At 48.0% G+C, this 15,432-nt stretch overlaps 5 non-coding genes across 5 annotated transcripts; all 5 read left to right on the top strand.

The window, feature by feature from the left end:
- The first annotated feature begins 1,252 nt into the window (after positions 1–1,252).
- TRNAT-GGU (transfer RNA threonine (anticodon GGU)) lies at positions 1,253–1,325 on the top strand. Its single transcript has one exon. It is a non-coding gene; the product is annotated as a tRNA-Thr (tRNA).
- Positions 1,326–5,037: 3,712 nt separating this feature from the next.
- Positions 5,038–5,110, top strand: TRNAT-GGU (transfer RNA threonine (anticodon GGU)). Its single transcript has one exon. It is a non-coding gene; the product is annotated as a tRNA-Thr (tRNA).
- Positions 5,111–6,631: 1,521 nt separating this feature from the next.
- Positions 6,632–6,704, top strand: TRNAT-GGU (transfer RNA threonine (anticodon GGU)). Its single transcript has one exon. It is a non-coding gene; the product is annotated as a tRNA-Thr (tRNA).
- A 1,374-nt stretch (positions 6,705–8,078) lies between these two features.
- TRNAT-GGU (transfer RNA threonine (anticodon GGU)) lies at positions 8,079–8,151 on the top strand. Its single transcript has one exon. It is a non-coding gene; the product is annotated as a tRNA-Thr (tRNA).
- Positions 8,152–8,813: 662 nt separating this feature from the next.
- On the top strand, positions 8,814–8,886 carry TRNAT-GGU (transfer RNA threonine (anticodon GGU)). Its single transcript has one exon. It is a non-coding gene; the product is annotated as a tRNA-Thr (tRNA).
- Positions 8,887–15,432: the final 6,546 nt, after the last annotated feature.

The raw sequence follows: 15,432 nt of genomic DNA, 5'->3' as shown, positions 1-15,432 counted from the left end.
GGTGGTTCGAGCCCACCCGAGAGAGGTGTTGTGGGGTCTCAGATGTGCCGTAAAAAGTCAAAACTTTTCCACAATACGTGACAACCATTTAATTTCTGAGCTTTCGTGGCTCAATGGTTAGCGCGTTCGGCTGTTAGCCAATAGGTTGGTGGTTCGAGCCCACCCGGGAGCGGTGTTGTGGGATCTCAAATGTAACGTAGAAAGCCAAAGTTTTTCCACAATACCTGACGACCATTTAATTTCTGAGCATCCGTGGCTCAATGGTTAGCGCAATCGGCTGTTAACCAATAGTTTGGTAGTTCGAGCCCATCCGGGAGCGGTGTTGTGAGGTCTCAGATGTGACGTAAAAAGTCAAGGTTTTTCCACAATACCTGACGACCATTTAATTTTTGGGCTTCCGTGGCGCAATGATTAGCGCGTTCAGCTGTTAATCGAAAGGTTGAAGGTTCGAGCCCACCCGGGACAGGTGTTGTGGGGTCTCATATGTAGCGTAAAAAGTCAAAACTTGTCCACAATACGTGACAATCATTTAATTTCTGAGCTTCCGTGGCTCAATGGTTAGCGCGTTCGGCTGTTAACCAATAGGTTGGTGGTTCGAGCTCATCCGGGAGCGGTGTTGTGAGGTCTCAGAAGTGACGTAAAAAGTCTAGGTTTTTACGCAAAACCTGACGAGCATTTAATTTTTGGGCTTCCGTGGCGCAATGGTTAGCGCGTTCTGCTGTTGACCCATAGGTTGGTGGTTCGAGCCCACCCGGGAGCGGTGTTGTGGGATCTCAAATGTAACGTAGAAAGCCAAAGTTTTTCCACAATACCTGACGACCATTTAATTTCTGAGCTTCCGTGGCTCAATGGTTAGCGCGTTCAGCTGTTAATCGAAAGGTTGGTGGTTGTGGGGTCTCAAATGTAACGTAGAAAGCCAAAGTTTTTCCACAATACCTGACAACCATTTAATTTCTGAGCTTCCGTGGCTCAATGGTTAGCGCGTTCGGCTGTTAACCCAAAGGTTGGTGGTTCAAGCCCATCCGGGAGCGGTGTTGTGACGTCTCAGATGTTACGTAAAAAGTCAAGGTTTTTCCACAATACCTGACGACCATTTAATTTTTGGGCTTCCGTGGCTCAATGGTTAGCGCGTTCGGCTGTTAACCAATAGGTTGGTGGTTCGAGGCCACCCGGGAGCGGTGTTGTGGGATCTCACATGTAACGTAGAAAGCCAAAGTTTTTCCACAATACCTGACGACCATTTAATTTTTGGGCTTCCGTGGCGCAATGGTTAGCGCGTTCGGCTGGTAACCGAAAGGTTGGTGGTTCAAGCCCACCCGGGAGCGGTGTTGTGGGATCACGAATGTAACGTAGAAAGCCAAAGTTTTTCCAGAATACCTGACGACCATTTAATTTTTGGGCTTCCGTGGCGCAATAATTAGCGCGTTCAGCTGTTAATCGAAAGGTTGGTGGTTCGAGCCCACCCGAGAGAGGTGTTGTGGGGTCTCAGATGTAGCGTAAAAAGTCAAAACTTTTCCACAATACGTGACAACCATTTAATTTCTGAGCTTTCGTGGCTCAATGGTTAGCGCGTTCGGCTGTTAGCCAATAGGTTGGTGGTTCGAGCCCACCCGGGAGCGGTGTTGTGGGATCTCGAATGTAACGTAGAAAGCCAAAGTTTTTCCACAATACCTGACGACCATTTAGTTTTTGGGCTTCCGTGGCGCAATGGTTAGCGCGTTCGGCTGTTAACCGAAAGGTTGATGGTTCAAGCCCATCCGGGAGCGGTGTTGTGACGTCTCAGATGTTACGTAAAAAGTCAAGGTTTTTCCACAATACCTGACGACCATTTAATTTTTGGGCTTCCATGGCTCAATGGTTAGCGCGTTCGGCTGTTAACCAATAGGTTGGTGGTTCGAGGCCACCCGGGAGCGGTGTTGTGGGATCTCACATGTAACGTAGAAAGCCAAAGTTTTTCCACAATACCTGACGACCATTTAATTTTTGGGCTTCCGTGGCGCAATGGTTAGCGCGTTCGGCTGTTAACCAATAGGTTGGTGGTTCGAGCCCATCCGGGAGCGGTGATGTGACGTTAAAAGTCAAGGTTTTTCCAAAATACCTGACGACCATTTAATTTTTGGGCTTCCGTGGCGCAATGGTTTGCAGGTTCAGCTGCTATTCAAAAGACTGGTGGTTTGAGCTCTCCCGGGAGCGGTGTTGTGACGTCTCAAATGTAACATAAAATGTCAGAGTTTTTCCACGATACCTGTCGAACATTGAATTTTTGGGCTTCCGTGGCGCAATGGTTAGCGCGTTCGGCTGTTAACCAATAGGTTGGTTGTTCGAGCTCATCCGGGAGCGGTGTTGTGAGGTCTCAGATGTGACGTAAAAAGTCAAGGCTTTTACGCAAAACCTGACGAGCATTTAATTTCTGAGCATCCGTGGCTCAATGGTTAGCGCGTTCGGTTGTTAACCAATAGTTTGGTAGTTCGAGCCCATCCGGGAGCGGTGTTGTGAGGTCTCAGATGTGACGTAAAAAGTCAAGGTTTTTACGCAAAACCTGACGAGCATTTAATTTTTGGGCTTCCGTGGCGCAATGGTTAGCGCGTTCTGCTGTTGACCCATAGGTTGGTGGTTCGAGCCCACCCGGGAGCGGTGTTGTGGGATCTCAAATGTAACGTAGAAAGCCAAAGTTTTTCCACAACACCTGACGACCATTTAATTTCTGAGCTTCCGTGGCTCAATGGTTAGCGCGTTCAGCTGTTAATCGAAAGGTTGGTGGTTGTGGGGTCTCAAATGTAACGTAGAAAGCCAAAGTTTTTCCACAATACCTGACAACCATTTAATTTCTGAGCTTCCGTGGCTCAATGGTTAGCGCGTTCGGCTGTTAGCCAATAGGTTGGTGCTTCAAGCATACCCGGGAGCGGTGTTGTGGGATCTCGAATGTAACGTAGAAAGCCAAAGTTTTTCCACAATACCTGACGACCATTTTATTTTCGGGCTTCCGTGGCGCAATGGTTAGCGCGTTCGGCTGTTAACCGAAAGGTTGGTGGTTCAAGCCCATCCGGGAGCGGTGTTGTGACGTCTCAGATGTTACGTAAAAAGTCAAGGTTTTTCCACAATACCTGACGACCATTTAATTTTTGGGCTTCCGTGGCTCAATGGTTAGCGCGTTCGGCTGTTAACCAATAGGTTGGTGGTTCGAGGCCACCCGGGAGCGGTGTTGTGGGATCTCACATGTAACGTAGAAAGCCAAAGTTTTTCCACAATACCTGACGTTCATTTAATTTTTGGGCTTCCGTGGCGCAATGGTTAGCGCGTTCGGCTGTTAACCGAAAGGTTGGTGGTTCAAGCCCACCCGGGAGCGGTGTTGTGGGATCACGAATGTAACGTAGAAAGCCAAAGTGCTTCCAGAATACCTGACGACCATTTAATTTTTGGGCTTCCGTGGCGCAATAATTAGCGCGTTCAGCTGTTAATCGAAAGGTTGGTGGTTCGAGCCCACCCGAGAGAGGTGTTGTGGGGTCTCAGATGTCGCGTAAAAAGTCAAAACTTTTCCACAATACGTGACAACCATTTAATTTCTGAGCTTTCGTGGCTCAATGGTTAGCGCGTTCGGCTGTTAGCCAATAGGTTGGTGGTTCGAGCCCACCCGGGAGCGGTGTTGTGGGATCTCAAATGTAACGTAGAAAGCCAAAGTTTTTCCACAATACCTGACGACCATTTAATTTTTGGGCTTCCGGGGCGCAATGGTTAGAGCGTTCTTCTGTTAATCGAAAGGTTGGTGGTTCGAGCCCACCCGGGAGAGGTGTTGTGGGGTCTCAGATGTAGCGTAAAAAGTCAAAACTTTTCCACAATACGTGACAACGATTTAATTTCTGAGCTTCCGTGGCTCAATGTTTAGCGCGTTCGGCTGTTAGCCAATAGGTTGGTGGTTCGAGCCCACCCGGGAGCGGTGTTGTGGGATCTCAAATGTAACGTAGAAAGCCAAAGTTTTTCCACAATACCTGACGACCATTTAATTTCTGAGCATCCGTGGCTCAATGGTTAGCGCGTTCGGCTGTTAACCAATAGTTTGGTAGTTCGAGCCCATCCGGGAGCGGTGTTGTGAGGTCTCAGATGTGACGTAAAAAGTCAAGGTTTTTCCACAATACCTGACGACCATTTAATTTCTGGGCTTCCGTGGCGCAATGATTAGCGCGTTCAGCTGTTAATCGAAAGGTTGAAGGTTCGAGCCCACCCGGGAGAGGTGTTGTGGGGTCTCATATGTAGCGTAAAAAGTCAAAACTTATCCACAATACGTGACAATCATTTAATTTCTGAGCTTCCGTGGCTCAATGGTTAGCGCGTTCGGCTGTTAACCAATAGGTTGGTGGTTCGAGCTCATCCGGGAGCGGTGTTGTGAGGTCTCAGATGTGACGTAAAAAGTCTAGGTTTTTACGCAAAACCTGACGAGCATTTGATTTTTGGGCTTCCGTGGCGCAATGGTTAGCGCGTTCTGCTGTTGACCCATAGGTTGGTGGTTCGAGCCCACCCGGGAGCGGTGTTGTGGGATCTCAAATGTAACGTAGAAAGCCAAAGTTTTTCCACAATACCTGACGACCATTTAATTTCTGAGCTTCCGTGGCTCAATGGTTAGCGCGTTCGGCTGTTAGCCAATAGGTTGGCGCTTCAAGCATACCCGGGAGCGGTGTTGTGGGATCTCGAATGTAACGTAGAAAGCCAAAGTTTTTCCACAATACCTGACGACCATTTAGTTTTTGGGCTTCCGTGGCGCAATGGTTAGCGCGTTCGGCTGTTAACCGAAAGGTTGATGGTTCAAGCCCATCCGGGAGCGGTGTTGTGACGTCTCAGATGTTACGTAAAAAGTCAAGGTTTTTCCACAATACCTGACGACCATTTAATTTTTGGGCTTCCATGGCTCAATGGTTAGCGCGTTCGGCTGTTAACCAATAGGTTGGTGGTTCGAGGCCACCCGGGAGCGGTGTTGTGGGATCTCACATGTAACGTAGAAAGGCAAAGTTTTTCCACAATACCTGACGACCATTTAATTTTTGGGCTTCCGTGGCGCAATGGTTAGCGCGTTCGGCTGGTAACCGAAAGGTTGGTGGTTCAAGCCCACCCGGGAGCGGTGTTGTGGGATCACGAATGTAACGTAGAAAGCCAAAGTTTTTCCAGAATACCTGACGACCATTTAATTTTTGGGCTTCCGTGGCGCAATAATTAGCGCGTTCAGCTGTTAATCGAAAGGTTGGTGGTTCGAGCCCACCCGAGAGAGGTGTTGTGGGGTCTCAGATGTGCCGTAAAAAGTCAAAACTTTTCCACAATACGTGACAACCATTTAATTTCTGAGCTTTCGTGGCTCAATGGTTAGCGCGTTCGGCTGTTAGCCAATAGGTTGGTGGTTCGAGCCCACCCGGGAGCGGTGTTGTGGGATCTCAAATGTAACGTAGAAAGCCAAAGTTTTTCCACAATACCTGACGACCATTTAATTTCTGAGCATCCGTGGCTCAATGGTTAGCGCAATCGGCTGTTAACCAATAGTTTGGTAGTTCGAGCCCATCCGGGAGCGGTGTTGTGAGGTCTCAGATGTGACGTAAAAAGTCAAGGTTTTTCCACAATACCTGACGACCATTTAATTTTTGGGCTTCCGTGGCGCAATGATTAGCGCGTTCAGCTGTTAATCGAAAGGTTGAAGGTTCGAGCCCACCCGGGAGAGGTGTTGTGGGGTCTCATATGTAGCGTAAAAAGTCAAAACTTGTCCACAATACGTGACAATCATTTAATTTCTGAGCTTCCGTGGCTCAATGGTTAGCGCGTTCGGCTGTTAACCAATAGGTTGGTGGTTCGAGCTCATCCGGGAGCGGTGTTGTGAGGTCTCAGATGTGACGTAAAAAGTCTAGGTTTTTACGCAAAACCTGACGAGCATTTAATTTTTGGGCTTCCGTGGCGCAATGGTTAGCGCGTTCTGCTGTTGACCCATAGGTTGGTGGTTCGAGCCCACCCGGGAGCGGTGTTGTGGGATCTCAAATGTAACGTAGAAAGCCAAAGTTTTTCCACAATACCTGACGACCATTTAATTTCTGAGCTTCCGTGGCTCAATGGTTAGCGCGTTCAGCTGTTAATCGAAAGGCTGGTGGTTGTGGGGTCTCAAATGTAACGTAGAAAGCCAAAGTTTTTCCACAATACCTGACAACCATTTAATTTCTGAGCTTCCGTGGCTCAATGGTTAGCGCGTTCGGCTGTTAGCCAATAGGTTGGCGCTTCAAGCATACCCGGGAGCGGTGTTGTGGGATCTCGAATGTAACGTAGAAAGCCAAAGTTTTTCCACAATACCTGACGACCATTTAGTTTTTGGGCTTCCGTGGCGCAATGGTTAGCGCGTTCGGCTGTTAACCGAAAGGTTGATGGTTCAAGCCCATCCGGGAGCGGTGTTGTGACGTCTCAGATGTTACGTAAAAAGTCAAGGTTTTTCCACAATACCTGACGACCATTTAATTTTTGGGCTTCCATGGCTCAATGGTTAGCGCGTTCGGCTGTTAACCAATAGGTTGGTGGTTCGAGGCCACCCGGGAGCGGTGTTGTGGGATCTCACATGTAACGTAGAAAGCCAAAGTTTTTCCACAATACCTGACGACCATTTAATTTTTGGGCTTCCGTGGCGCAATGGTTAGCGCGTTCGGCTGGTAACCGAAAGGTTGGTGGTTCAAGCCCACCCGGGAGCGGTGTTGTGGGATCACGAATGTAACGTAGAAAGCCAAAGTTTTTCCAGAATACCTGACGACCATTTAATTTTTGGGCTTCCGTGGCGCAATAATTAGCGCGTTCAGCTGTTAATCGAAAGGTTGGTGGTTCGAGCCCACCCGAGAGAGGTGTTGTGGGGTCTCAGATGTGCCGTAAAAAGTCAAAACTTTTCCACAATACGTGACAACCATTTAATTTCTGAGCTTTCGTGGCTCAATGGTTAGCGCGTTCGGCTGTTAGCCAATAGGTTGGTGGTTCGAGCCCACCCGGGAGCGGTGTTGTGGGATCTCAAATGTAACGTAGAAAGCCAAAGTTTTTCCACAATACCTGACGACCATTTAATATCTGAGCATCCGTGGCTCAATGGTTAGCGCAATCGGCTGTTAACCAATAGTTTGGTAGTTCGAGCCCATCCGGGAGCGGTGTTGTGAGGTCTCAGATGTGACGTAAAAAGTCAAGGTTTTTCCACAATACCTGACGACCATTTAATTTTTGGGCTTCCGTGGCGCAATTATTAGCGCGTTCAGCTGTTAATCGAAAGGTTGAAGGTTCGAGCCCACCCGGGACAGGTGTTGTGGGGTCTCATATGTAGCGTAAAAAGTCAAAACTTGTCCACAATACGTGACAATCATTTAATTTCTGAGCTTCCGTGGCTCAATGGTTAGCGCGTTCGGCTGTTAACCAATAGGTTGGTGGTTCGAGCTCATCCGGGAGCGGTGTTGTGAGGTCTCAGAAGTGACGTAAAAAGTCTAGGTTTTTACGCAAAACCTGACGAGCATTTAATTTTTGGGCTTCCGTGGCGCAATGGTTAGCGCGTTCTGCTGTTGACCCATAGGTTGGTGGTTCGAGCCCACCCGGGAGCGGTGTTGTGGGATCTCAAATGTAACGTAGAAAGCCAAAGTTTTTCCACAATACCTGACGACCATTTAATTTCTGAGCTTCCGTGGCTCAATGGTTAGCGCGTTCAGCTGTTAATCGAAAGGTTGGTGGTTGTGGGGTCTCAAATGTAACGTAGAAAGCCAAAGTTTTTCCACAATACCTGACAACCATTTAATTTCTGAGCTTCCGTGGCTCAATGGTTAGCGCGTTCGGCTGTTAACCCAAAGGTTGGTGGTTCAAGCCCATCCGGGAGCGGTGTTGTGACGTCTCAGATGTTACGTAAAAAGTCAAGGTTTTTCCACAATACCTGACGACCATTTAATTTTTGGGCTTCCGTGGCTCAATGGTTAGCGCGTTCGGCTGTTAACCAATAGGTTGGTGGTTCGAGGCCACCCGGGAGCGGTGTTGTGGGATCTCACATGTAACGTAGAAAGCCAAAGTTTTTCCACAATACCTGACGACCATTTAATTTTTGGGCTTCCGTGGCGCAATGGTTAGCGCGTTCGGCTGGTAACCGAAAGGTTGGTGGTTCAAGCCCACCCGGGAGCGGTGTTGTGGGATCACGAATGTAACGTAGAAAGCCAAAGTTTTTCCAGAATACCTGACGACCATTTAATTTTTGGGCTTCCGTGGCGCAATAATTAGCGCGTTCAGCTGTTAATCGAAAGGTTGGTGGTTCGAGCCCACCCGAGAGAGGTGTTGTGGGGTCTCAGATGTAGCGTAAAAAGTCAAAACTTTTCCACAATACGTGACAACCATTTAATTTCTGAGCTTTCGTGGCTCAATGGTTAGCGCGTTCGGCTGTTAGCCAATAGGTTGGTGGTTCGAGCCCACCCGGGAGCGGTGTTGTGGGATCTCGAATGTAACGTAGAAAGCCAAAGTTTTTCCACAATACCTGACGACCATTTAGTTTTTGGGCTTCCGTGGCGCAATGGTTAGCGCGTTCGGCTGTTAACCGAAAGGTTGATGGTTCAAGCCCATCCGGGAGCGGTGTTGTGACGTCTCAGATGTTACGTAAAAAGTCAAGGTTTTTCCACAATACCTGACGACCATTTAATTTTTGGGCTTCCATGGCTCAATGGTTAGCGCGTTCGGCTGTTAACCAATAGGTTGGTGGTTCGAGGCCACCCGGGAGCGGTGTTGTGGGATCTCACATGTAACGTAGAAAGCCAAAGTTTTTCCACAATACCTGACGACCATTTAATTTTTGGGCTTCCGTGGCGCAATGGTTAGCGCGTTCGGCTGGTAACCGAAAGGTTGGTGGTTCAAGCCCACCCGGGAGCGGTGTTGTGGGATCACGAATGTAACGTAGAAAGCCAAAGTTTTTCCAGAATACCTGACGACCATTTAATTTTTGGGCTTCCGTGGCGCAATAATTAGCGCGTTCAGCTGTTAATCGAAAGGTTGGTGGTTCGAGCCCACCCGAGAGAGGTGTTGTGGGGTCTCAGATGTGCCGTAAAAAGTCAAAACTTTTCCACAATACGTGACAACCATTTAATTTCTGAGCTTTCGTGGCTCAATGGTTAGCGCGTTCGGCTGTTAGCCAATAGGTTGGTGGTTCGAGCCCACCCGGGAGCGGTGTTGTGGGATCTCAAATGTAACGTAGAAAGCCAAAGTTTTTCCACAATACCTGACGACCATTTAATTTCTGAGCATCCGTGGCTCAATGGTTAGCGCAATCGGCTGTTAACCAATAGTTTGGTAGTTCGAGCCCATCCGGGAGCGGTGTTGTGAGGTCTCAGATGTGACGTAAAAAGTCAAGGTTTTTCCACAATACCTGACGACCATTTAATTTTTGGGCTTCCGTGGCGCAATGATTAGCGCGTTCAGCTGTTAATCGAAAGGTTGAAGGTTCGAGCCCACCCGGGACAGGTGTTGTGGGGTCTCATATGTAGCGTAAAAAGTCAAAACTTGTCCACAATACGTGACAATCATTTAATTTCTGAGCTTCCGTGGCTCAATGGTTAGCGCGTTCGGCTGTTAACCAATAGGTTGGTGGTTCGAGCTCATCCGGGAGCGGTGTTGTGAGGTCTCAGAAGTGACGTAAAAAGTCTAGGTTTTTACGCAAAACCTGACGAGCATTTAATTTTTGGGCTTCCGTGGCGCAATGGTTAGCGCGTTCTGCTGTTGACCCATAGGTTGGTGGTTCGAGCCCACCCGGGAGCGGTGTTGTGGGATCTCAAATGTAACGTAGAAAGCCAAAGTTTTTCCACAATACCTGACGACCATTTATTTTTTGGGCTTCCTTGGCGCAATGGTTAGCGCGTTCGGCTGTTAACCGGAAGGTTGGTGGTTCGAGCCCAACCGAGAGAGGTGTTGTAGGGTCTCAGATGTAACGTAATAAGTCATAACTTATCCACAATACCTGACAACCATTTAATTTCTGAGCTTCCGTGGCTCAATGGTTAGCGCGTTCGGCTGTTAACCAATAGGTTGGTGGTTCGAGCCCATCCGGGAGTGGTGTTGTGAGGTGTCAGATGTAACGTAAAATGTCAGAGTTTTTCCACAATACCTGACGAACATAAAATTTTTGGGCTTCCGTGGCGCAATGGTTAGCGCGTTCGGCTGTTAACCAATAGGTGGGTTGTTCGAGCCCATCCGGGAGCGGTGTTGTCAGGTCTCAGATGTGACGCAAAAAGTCAAGGTTTTTACACAATACCTGACGAGCATTTAATTTTTGGGCTTCCGTGGCTCAATGGTTAGCGCGTTCGGCTGTTAACCGAAAGGTTGGTGGTTCGAGCCCAACCGAGAGAGGTGTTGTAGGGTCTCAGATGTAACGTAATAAGTCATAACTTATCCACAATACCTGACAACCATTTAATTTCTGAGCTTCCGTGGCTCAATGGTTAGCGCGTTCGGCTGTTAACCAATAGGTTGGTGGTTCGAGCCCATCCGGGAGTGGTGTTGTGAGGTGTCAGATGTAACGTAAAATGTCAGAGTTTTTCCACAATACCTGACGAACATTTAATTTTTGGGCTTCCGTGGCGCAATGGTTAGCGCGTTCGGCTGTTAACCAATAGGTGGGTTGTTCGAGCCCATCCGGGAGCGGTGTTGTCAGGTCTCAGATGTGACGCAAAAAGTCAAGGTTTTTACACAATACCTGACGAGCATTTAATTTTTGGGCTTCCGTGGCTCAATGGTTAGCGCGTTCGGCTGTTAACCAATAGGTTGGTGGTTCGAGCCCACCCGGGAGCGGTGGTGTGGGATCTCATATGTAACGTAGAAAGCCAAAGTTTTGCCACAATACCTGACGACCATTAAATTTTTGGGCCTTCTTGGCGCAATTGTTAGTGCGTTCGGCTGTTAACCGAAAGGTTGGTGGTTCGAGCCCAATCGGAAGAGGTGTTGTAGGGTCTCAGATGTAACGTAAAAAGTCATAACTTATCTACAATACCTGACAACCATTTAATTTCTGAGCTTCCGTGGCTCAAAGGTTAGCGCGTTCGGCTGTTAACCAATAGGTGTGTGGTTCGAGCCCATCTGGGAGCGGTGTTGTGACGTCTCAGATGTGACGTAAAAAGTCAAGGTTTTTTCCACAACACCTGACGACCATTTAAATTTTGGGCTTCCGTGGCGCAATGGTTAGCGCGTTCGGCTGTTAACCAATAGGTTGGTGGTTCGAGCCCATCCGGTAGCGGTGTTGTGAGGTCTCAGATGAAACGTAAAATGTCAGAGTTTTTCCACAATACCTGACGAACATTTAATTTTTGGGCTTCCGTGGCGCAATTATTAGCGCGTTCAACTGTTAATCGAAAGGCTGGTGGTTCAAGCGCACCCCGAAGAGGTGTTGTGGGGTCTCAGATGTAGCGTAAAAAGTCAAAACTTATCCACAATACGTGACAACCATTTAATTTCTGAGCTTCCGTGGCTCAATGGTTAGCGCGTTCGGCTGTTAACCAATAGGTTGGTGGTTCGAGCCCACCCAGGAGCGGTGGTGTGGGATCTCAAATGTAACGTAGAAAGCCAAAGTTTTGCCACAATACCTGACGAACATTTAATTTTTGGGCTTCCGTGGCGCAATGATTAGCGCGTTCAGCTGTTAATCGAAATTTTGAAGGTTCGAGCCCACCCGGGAGAGGTGTTGTGGGGTCTCAGATGTAGCGTAAAAAGTCAAAACTTTTCCACAATACGTGACAACCATTTAATTTCTGAGCTTCCGTGGCTCAATGGTTAGCGCGTTCGGCTGTTAACCAATAGGTTGGTGGTTCGAGCCCATCCGGGAGCGGTGTTGTGAGGTCTCAGATGTGAAGTAAAAAGTCAAAGTTTTACCTCAATACCTGACGACCATTTAATATTTGGCCTCCGTTGCGCAATGGTTAGCGCGTTCGGCTGTTAACCGAAAGGTTGGTGGTTCGAGCCCACCCGGGAGCGGTGTTGTGGGATCTCTAATGTAACGTAAAAAGCCAAAGTTTTTCCACAATACCTGACGACCATTTTTTTTTGGGCGTCCGTGGCGCAATGGTTAGCGCGTTCGGCTGTTAACCGAAAGGTTGGTGGTTCGAGCCCATCCGGGAGCGGTGTTGTGACGTCTCAGATGTTACGTAAAATGTCAGAGTTTTTCCACAATACCTGACGAACATTTATTTTTCGGGCTTCCTTGGCGCAATGGTTAGCGCGTTCGGCTGTTAACCGAAAGGTTGGTGGTTCGAGCCCAACCGGGAGAGGTGTTGTAGGGTCTCAGATGTAACGTAATAAGTCATAACTTATCCACAATACCTGACAACCATTTAATTTCTGAGCTTCCGTGGCTCAATGGTTAGCGCTTTCGGCTGTTAACCAATAGGTTGGTGGTTCGAGCCCACCCGGGAGCGGTGTTGTGAGGTCTCAGATGTGACGTAAAAAGTCAAGGTTTTTACACAATACCTGACGAGCATTTAATTTTTTAACTTCCGTGGCGCAATGGTTAGCGCGTTCAGCTTTTAACCAATAGGGTGGTGGTTCGAGCCCACCCGGGAGCGGTGTTGTGGGATCTCAAATGTAACGTAGAAAGACAAAGTTTTTCCACAATACCTGACGACCATTTATTTTTTGGGCTTCCTTGGCGCAATGGTTAGCGCGTTCAGCTGTTAACCGAAAGGTTGGTGGTTCGAGCCCAACCGAGAGAGGTGTTGTAGGGTCTCAGATGTAACGTAATAAGTCATAACTTATCCACAATACCTGACAACCATTTAATTTCTGAGCTTCCGTGGCTCAATGGTTAGCGCGTTCGGCTGTTAACCAATAGGTTGGTGGTTCGAGCCCATCCGGGAATGGTGTTGTGAGGTCTCAGATGTAACGTAAAATGTCAGAGTTTTTACACAATACCTGACGAACATTTAATTTTTGGGTTTTCCGTGGCGCAATGGTTAGCGCGTTCGGCTGTTAACCAATAGGTGGGTTGTTCGAGCCCATCCGGGAGCGGTGTTGTCAGGTCTCAGATGTGACGCAAAAAGTCAAGGTTTTTACACAATACCTGACGAGCGTTTAATTTTTGGGCTTCCGTGGCTCAATGGTTAGCGCGTTCGGCTGTTAACCGAAAGGATGGTGGTTCGAGCCCAACCGGAAGAGGTGTTGTAGGGTCTCAGATGTAACGTAAAATGTCAGAGTTTTTCCACAATACCTGACGAACATTTAATTTTTGGGCTTCCGTGGCGCAATGATTAGCGCGTTCAGCTGTTAATCGAAATTTTGAAGGTTCGAGCCCACCCGGGAGAGGTGTTGTGGGGTCTCAGATGTAGCGTAAAAAGTCAAAACTTTTCCACAATACGTCACAACCATTTAATTTCTGAGCTTCCGTGGCTCAATGGTTAGCGCGTTCGGCTGTTAACCAATAGGTTGGTGGTTCGAGCCCATCCGGGAGCGGTGTTGTGAGGTCTCAGATGTGAAGTAAAAAGTCAAAGTTTTACCTCAATACCTGACGACCATTTAATATTTGGCCTCCGTTGCGCAATGGTTAGCGCGTTCGGCTGTTAACCGAAAGGTTGGTGGTTCGAGCCCACCCGGGAGCGGTGTTGTGGGATCTCTAATGTAACGTAAAAAGCCAAAGTTTTTCCACAATACCTGACGACCATTTTTTTTTGGGCGTCCGTGGCGCAATGGTTAGCGCGTTCGGCTGTTAACCGAAAGGTTGGTGGTTCGAGCCCATCCGGGAGCGGTGTTGTGACGTCTCAGATGTTACGTAAAATGTCAGAGTTTTTCCACAATACCTGACGAACATTTATTTTTCGGGCTTGCCTGGCGCAATAATTAGCGCGTCCAGCTGTTAATCGAAAGGTTGGTGGTTCGAGCCCACCCGGGAGCGGTGTTGTGGGATCTCAAATGTAACGTAGAAAACCAAAGTTTTTCCACAATACCTGACTACCATTTAATTTTTGGGCTTCCTTGGCGCAATGGTTAGCGCGTTCGGCTGTTAACCGAAAGGATGGTGGTTCGAGCCCACCTGGGAGAAGTGTTGTAGGGTCTCAGATGTAACGTAAAAAGTCATAACTTATCCACAAAACCTAACAACCATTTAATTTCTGAGCTTCTGTGGCTCAATGGTTAGCGCGTTCGGCTGTTAACCAATTGGTTGGTGGTTCGAGCCTATCCGGGAGAAGTGTTGTGACGTCTCAGATGCAACGTAAAATGTCAGAGTTTTTCCACAATACCTGACGAACATTTAATTTTTGGGCTTGCGTGGCGCAATGGTTAGCGCGGTCAGCTGTTAATCGAAAGGTTGGAAGTTCGAGCCCACCCGGGAGAGGTGTTGTTGGGTCTCATATGTAGCGTAAAAAGACAAAACTTTTCCACAATACGTGACAACCATTTATTTTCTGAGCTTTCGTGGCTCAATGGTTAGCGCGTTCGGCTGTTAACCAATAGGTTGGTGGTTCGAGCCCACCCGGGAGCGGTGTTTTTGGATCTCAAATGTAACATAAATAGCCAAAGTTTTTCCACAATACCTGACGACCATTTAATTTTTGGGCGTCCGTGGCGAATGGTTAGCGGGTTCGGCTGTTAACCGAAAGGTTGGTGGTTCGAGCCCTCCCGGTAGCGGTGTTGTGAGGTCTCAGATGTAACGTAAAATGTCAGAGTTTTTCCACAATACCTGACGAACATTTAATTTTTGGGCTTCCGTGGCGCAATGATTAGCGCGTTCAGCTGTTAATCGAAAGGTTGAAGGTTCGAGCCCACCCGGGAGAGGTGTTGTAGGGTCTCAGATGTAACGTAAAAAGTCTTAACTTATCTACAATACCTGACAACCATTTAATTTCTGAGCTTCCGTGGCTCAAAGGTTAGCGCGTTCGGCTTTTAACCAATAGGTGTGTGGTTCGAGCCCATCCGGGAGCGGTGTTGTGACGTCTCAGATGTGACGTAAAAGTCAAGGTTTTTTCCACAACACCTGACGACCATTTAAATTCTGAGCTTCCGTGGCTCAATGGTTAGCGAATTCGGCTGTTAACAAATAGGTTGGTGGTTCGAGCCCACCCGGGAGCGGTGTTTTGGGATCTCAAATGTAACGTTGAAAGCCAAAATTTTTCCACAATACCTGACGACCATTTAATTTTTGGGCTTCCGTGGCGCAATGGTCAGCGCGTTCAGCTGTTAACCGAAAGGTTGGTGGTTCGAGCCCATCCGGGAGCGGTGTTGTGATGTCTCAGATGTAACGTAAAATGTCAGAGTTTTTCCACAATACCTGACGAACATTTAATTTTTGGGCTTCCGTGGCGCAATTATTAGCGCGTTCAACTGTTAATCGAAAGGCTGGTGGTTCAAGCGCACCCGGAAGAGGTGTTGTGGGGTCTCAGATGTAGAGTAAAAAGTCAAAACTTATCCACAATACGTGACAACCATTTAATTTCTGAGCTTCCG

The sequence above is a fragment of the Phalangium opilio genome, unplaced genomic scaffold, assembly GCF_054372755.1.
Source record: "Phalangium opilio isolate 3A_F unplaced genomic scaffold, DU_Popi_V2 ptg000087l_1, whole genome shotgun sequence".
Lineage (NCBI taxonomy): Eukaryota > Metazoa > Arthropoda > Arachnida > Opiliones > Phalangiidae > Phalangium > Phalangium opilio.
The sequence above is the reverse complement of the archived record's forward strand: the minus strand, read 5'-3'. Positions and strand labels throughout refer to the sequence as shown.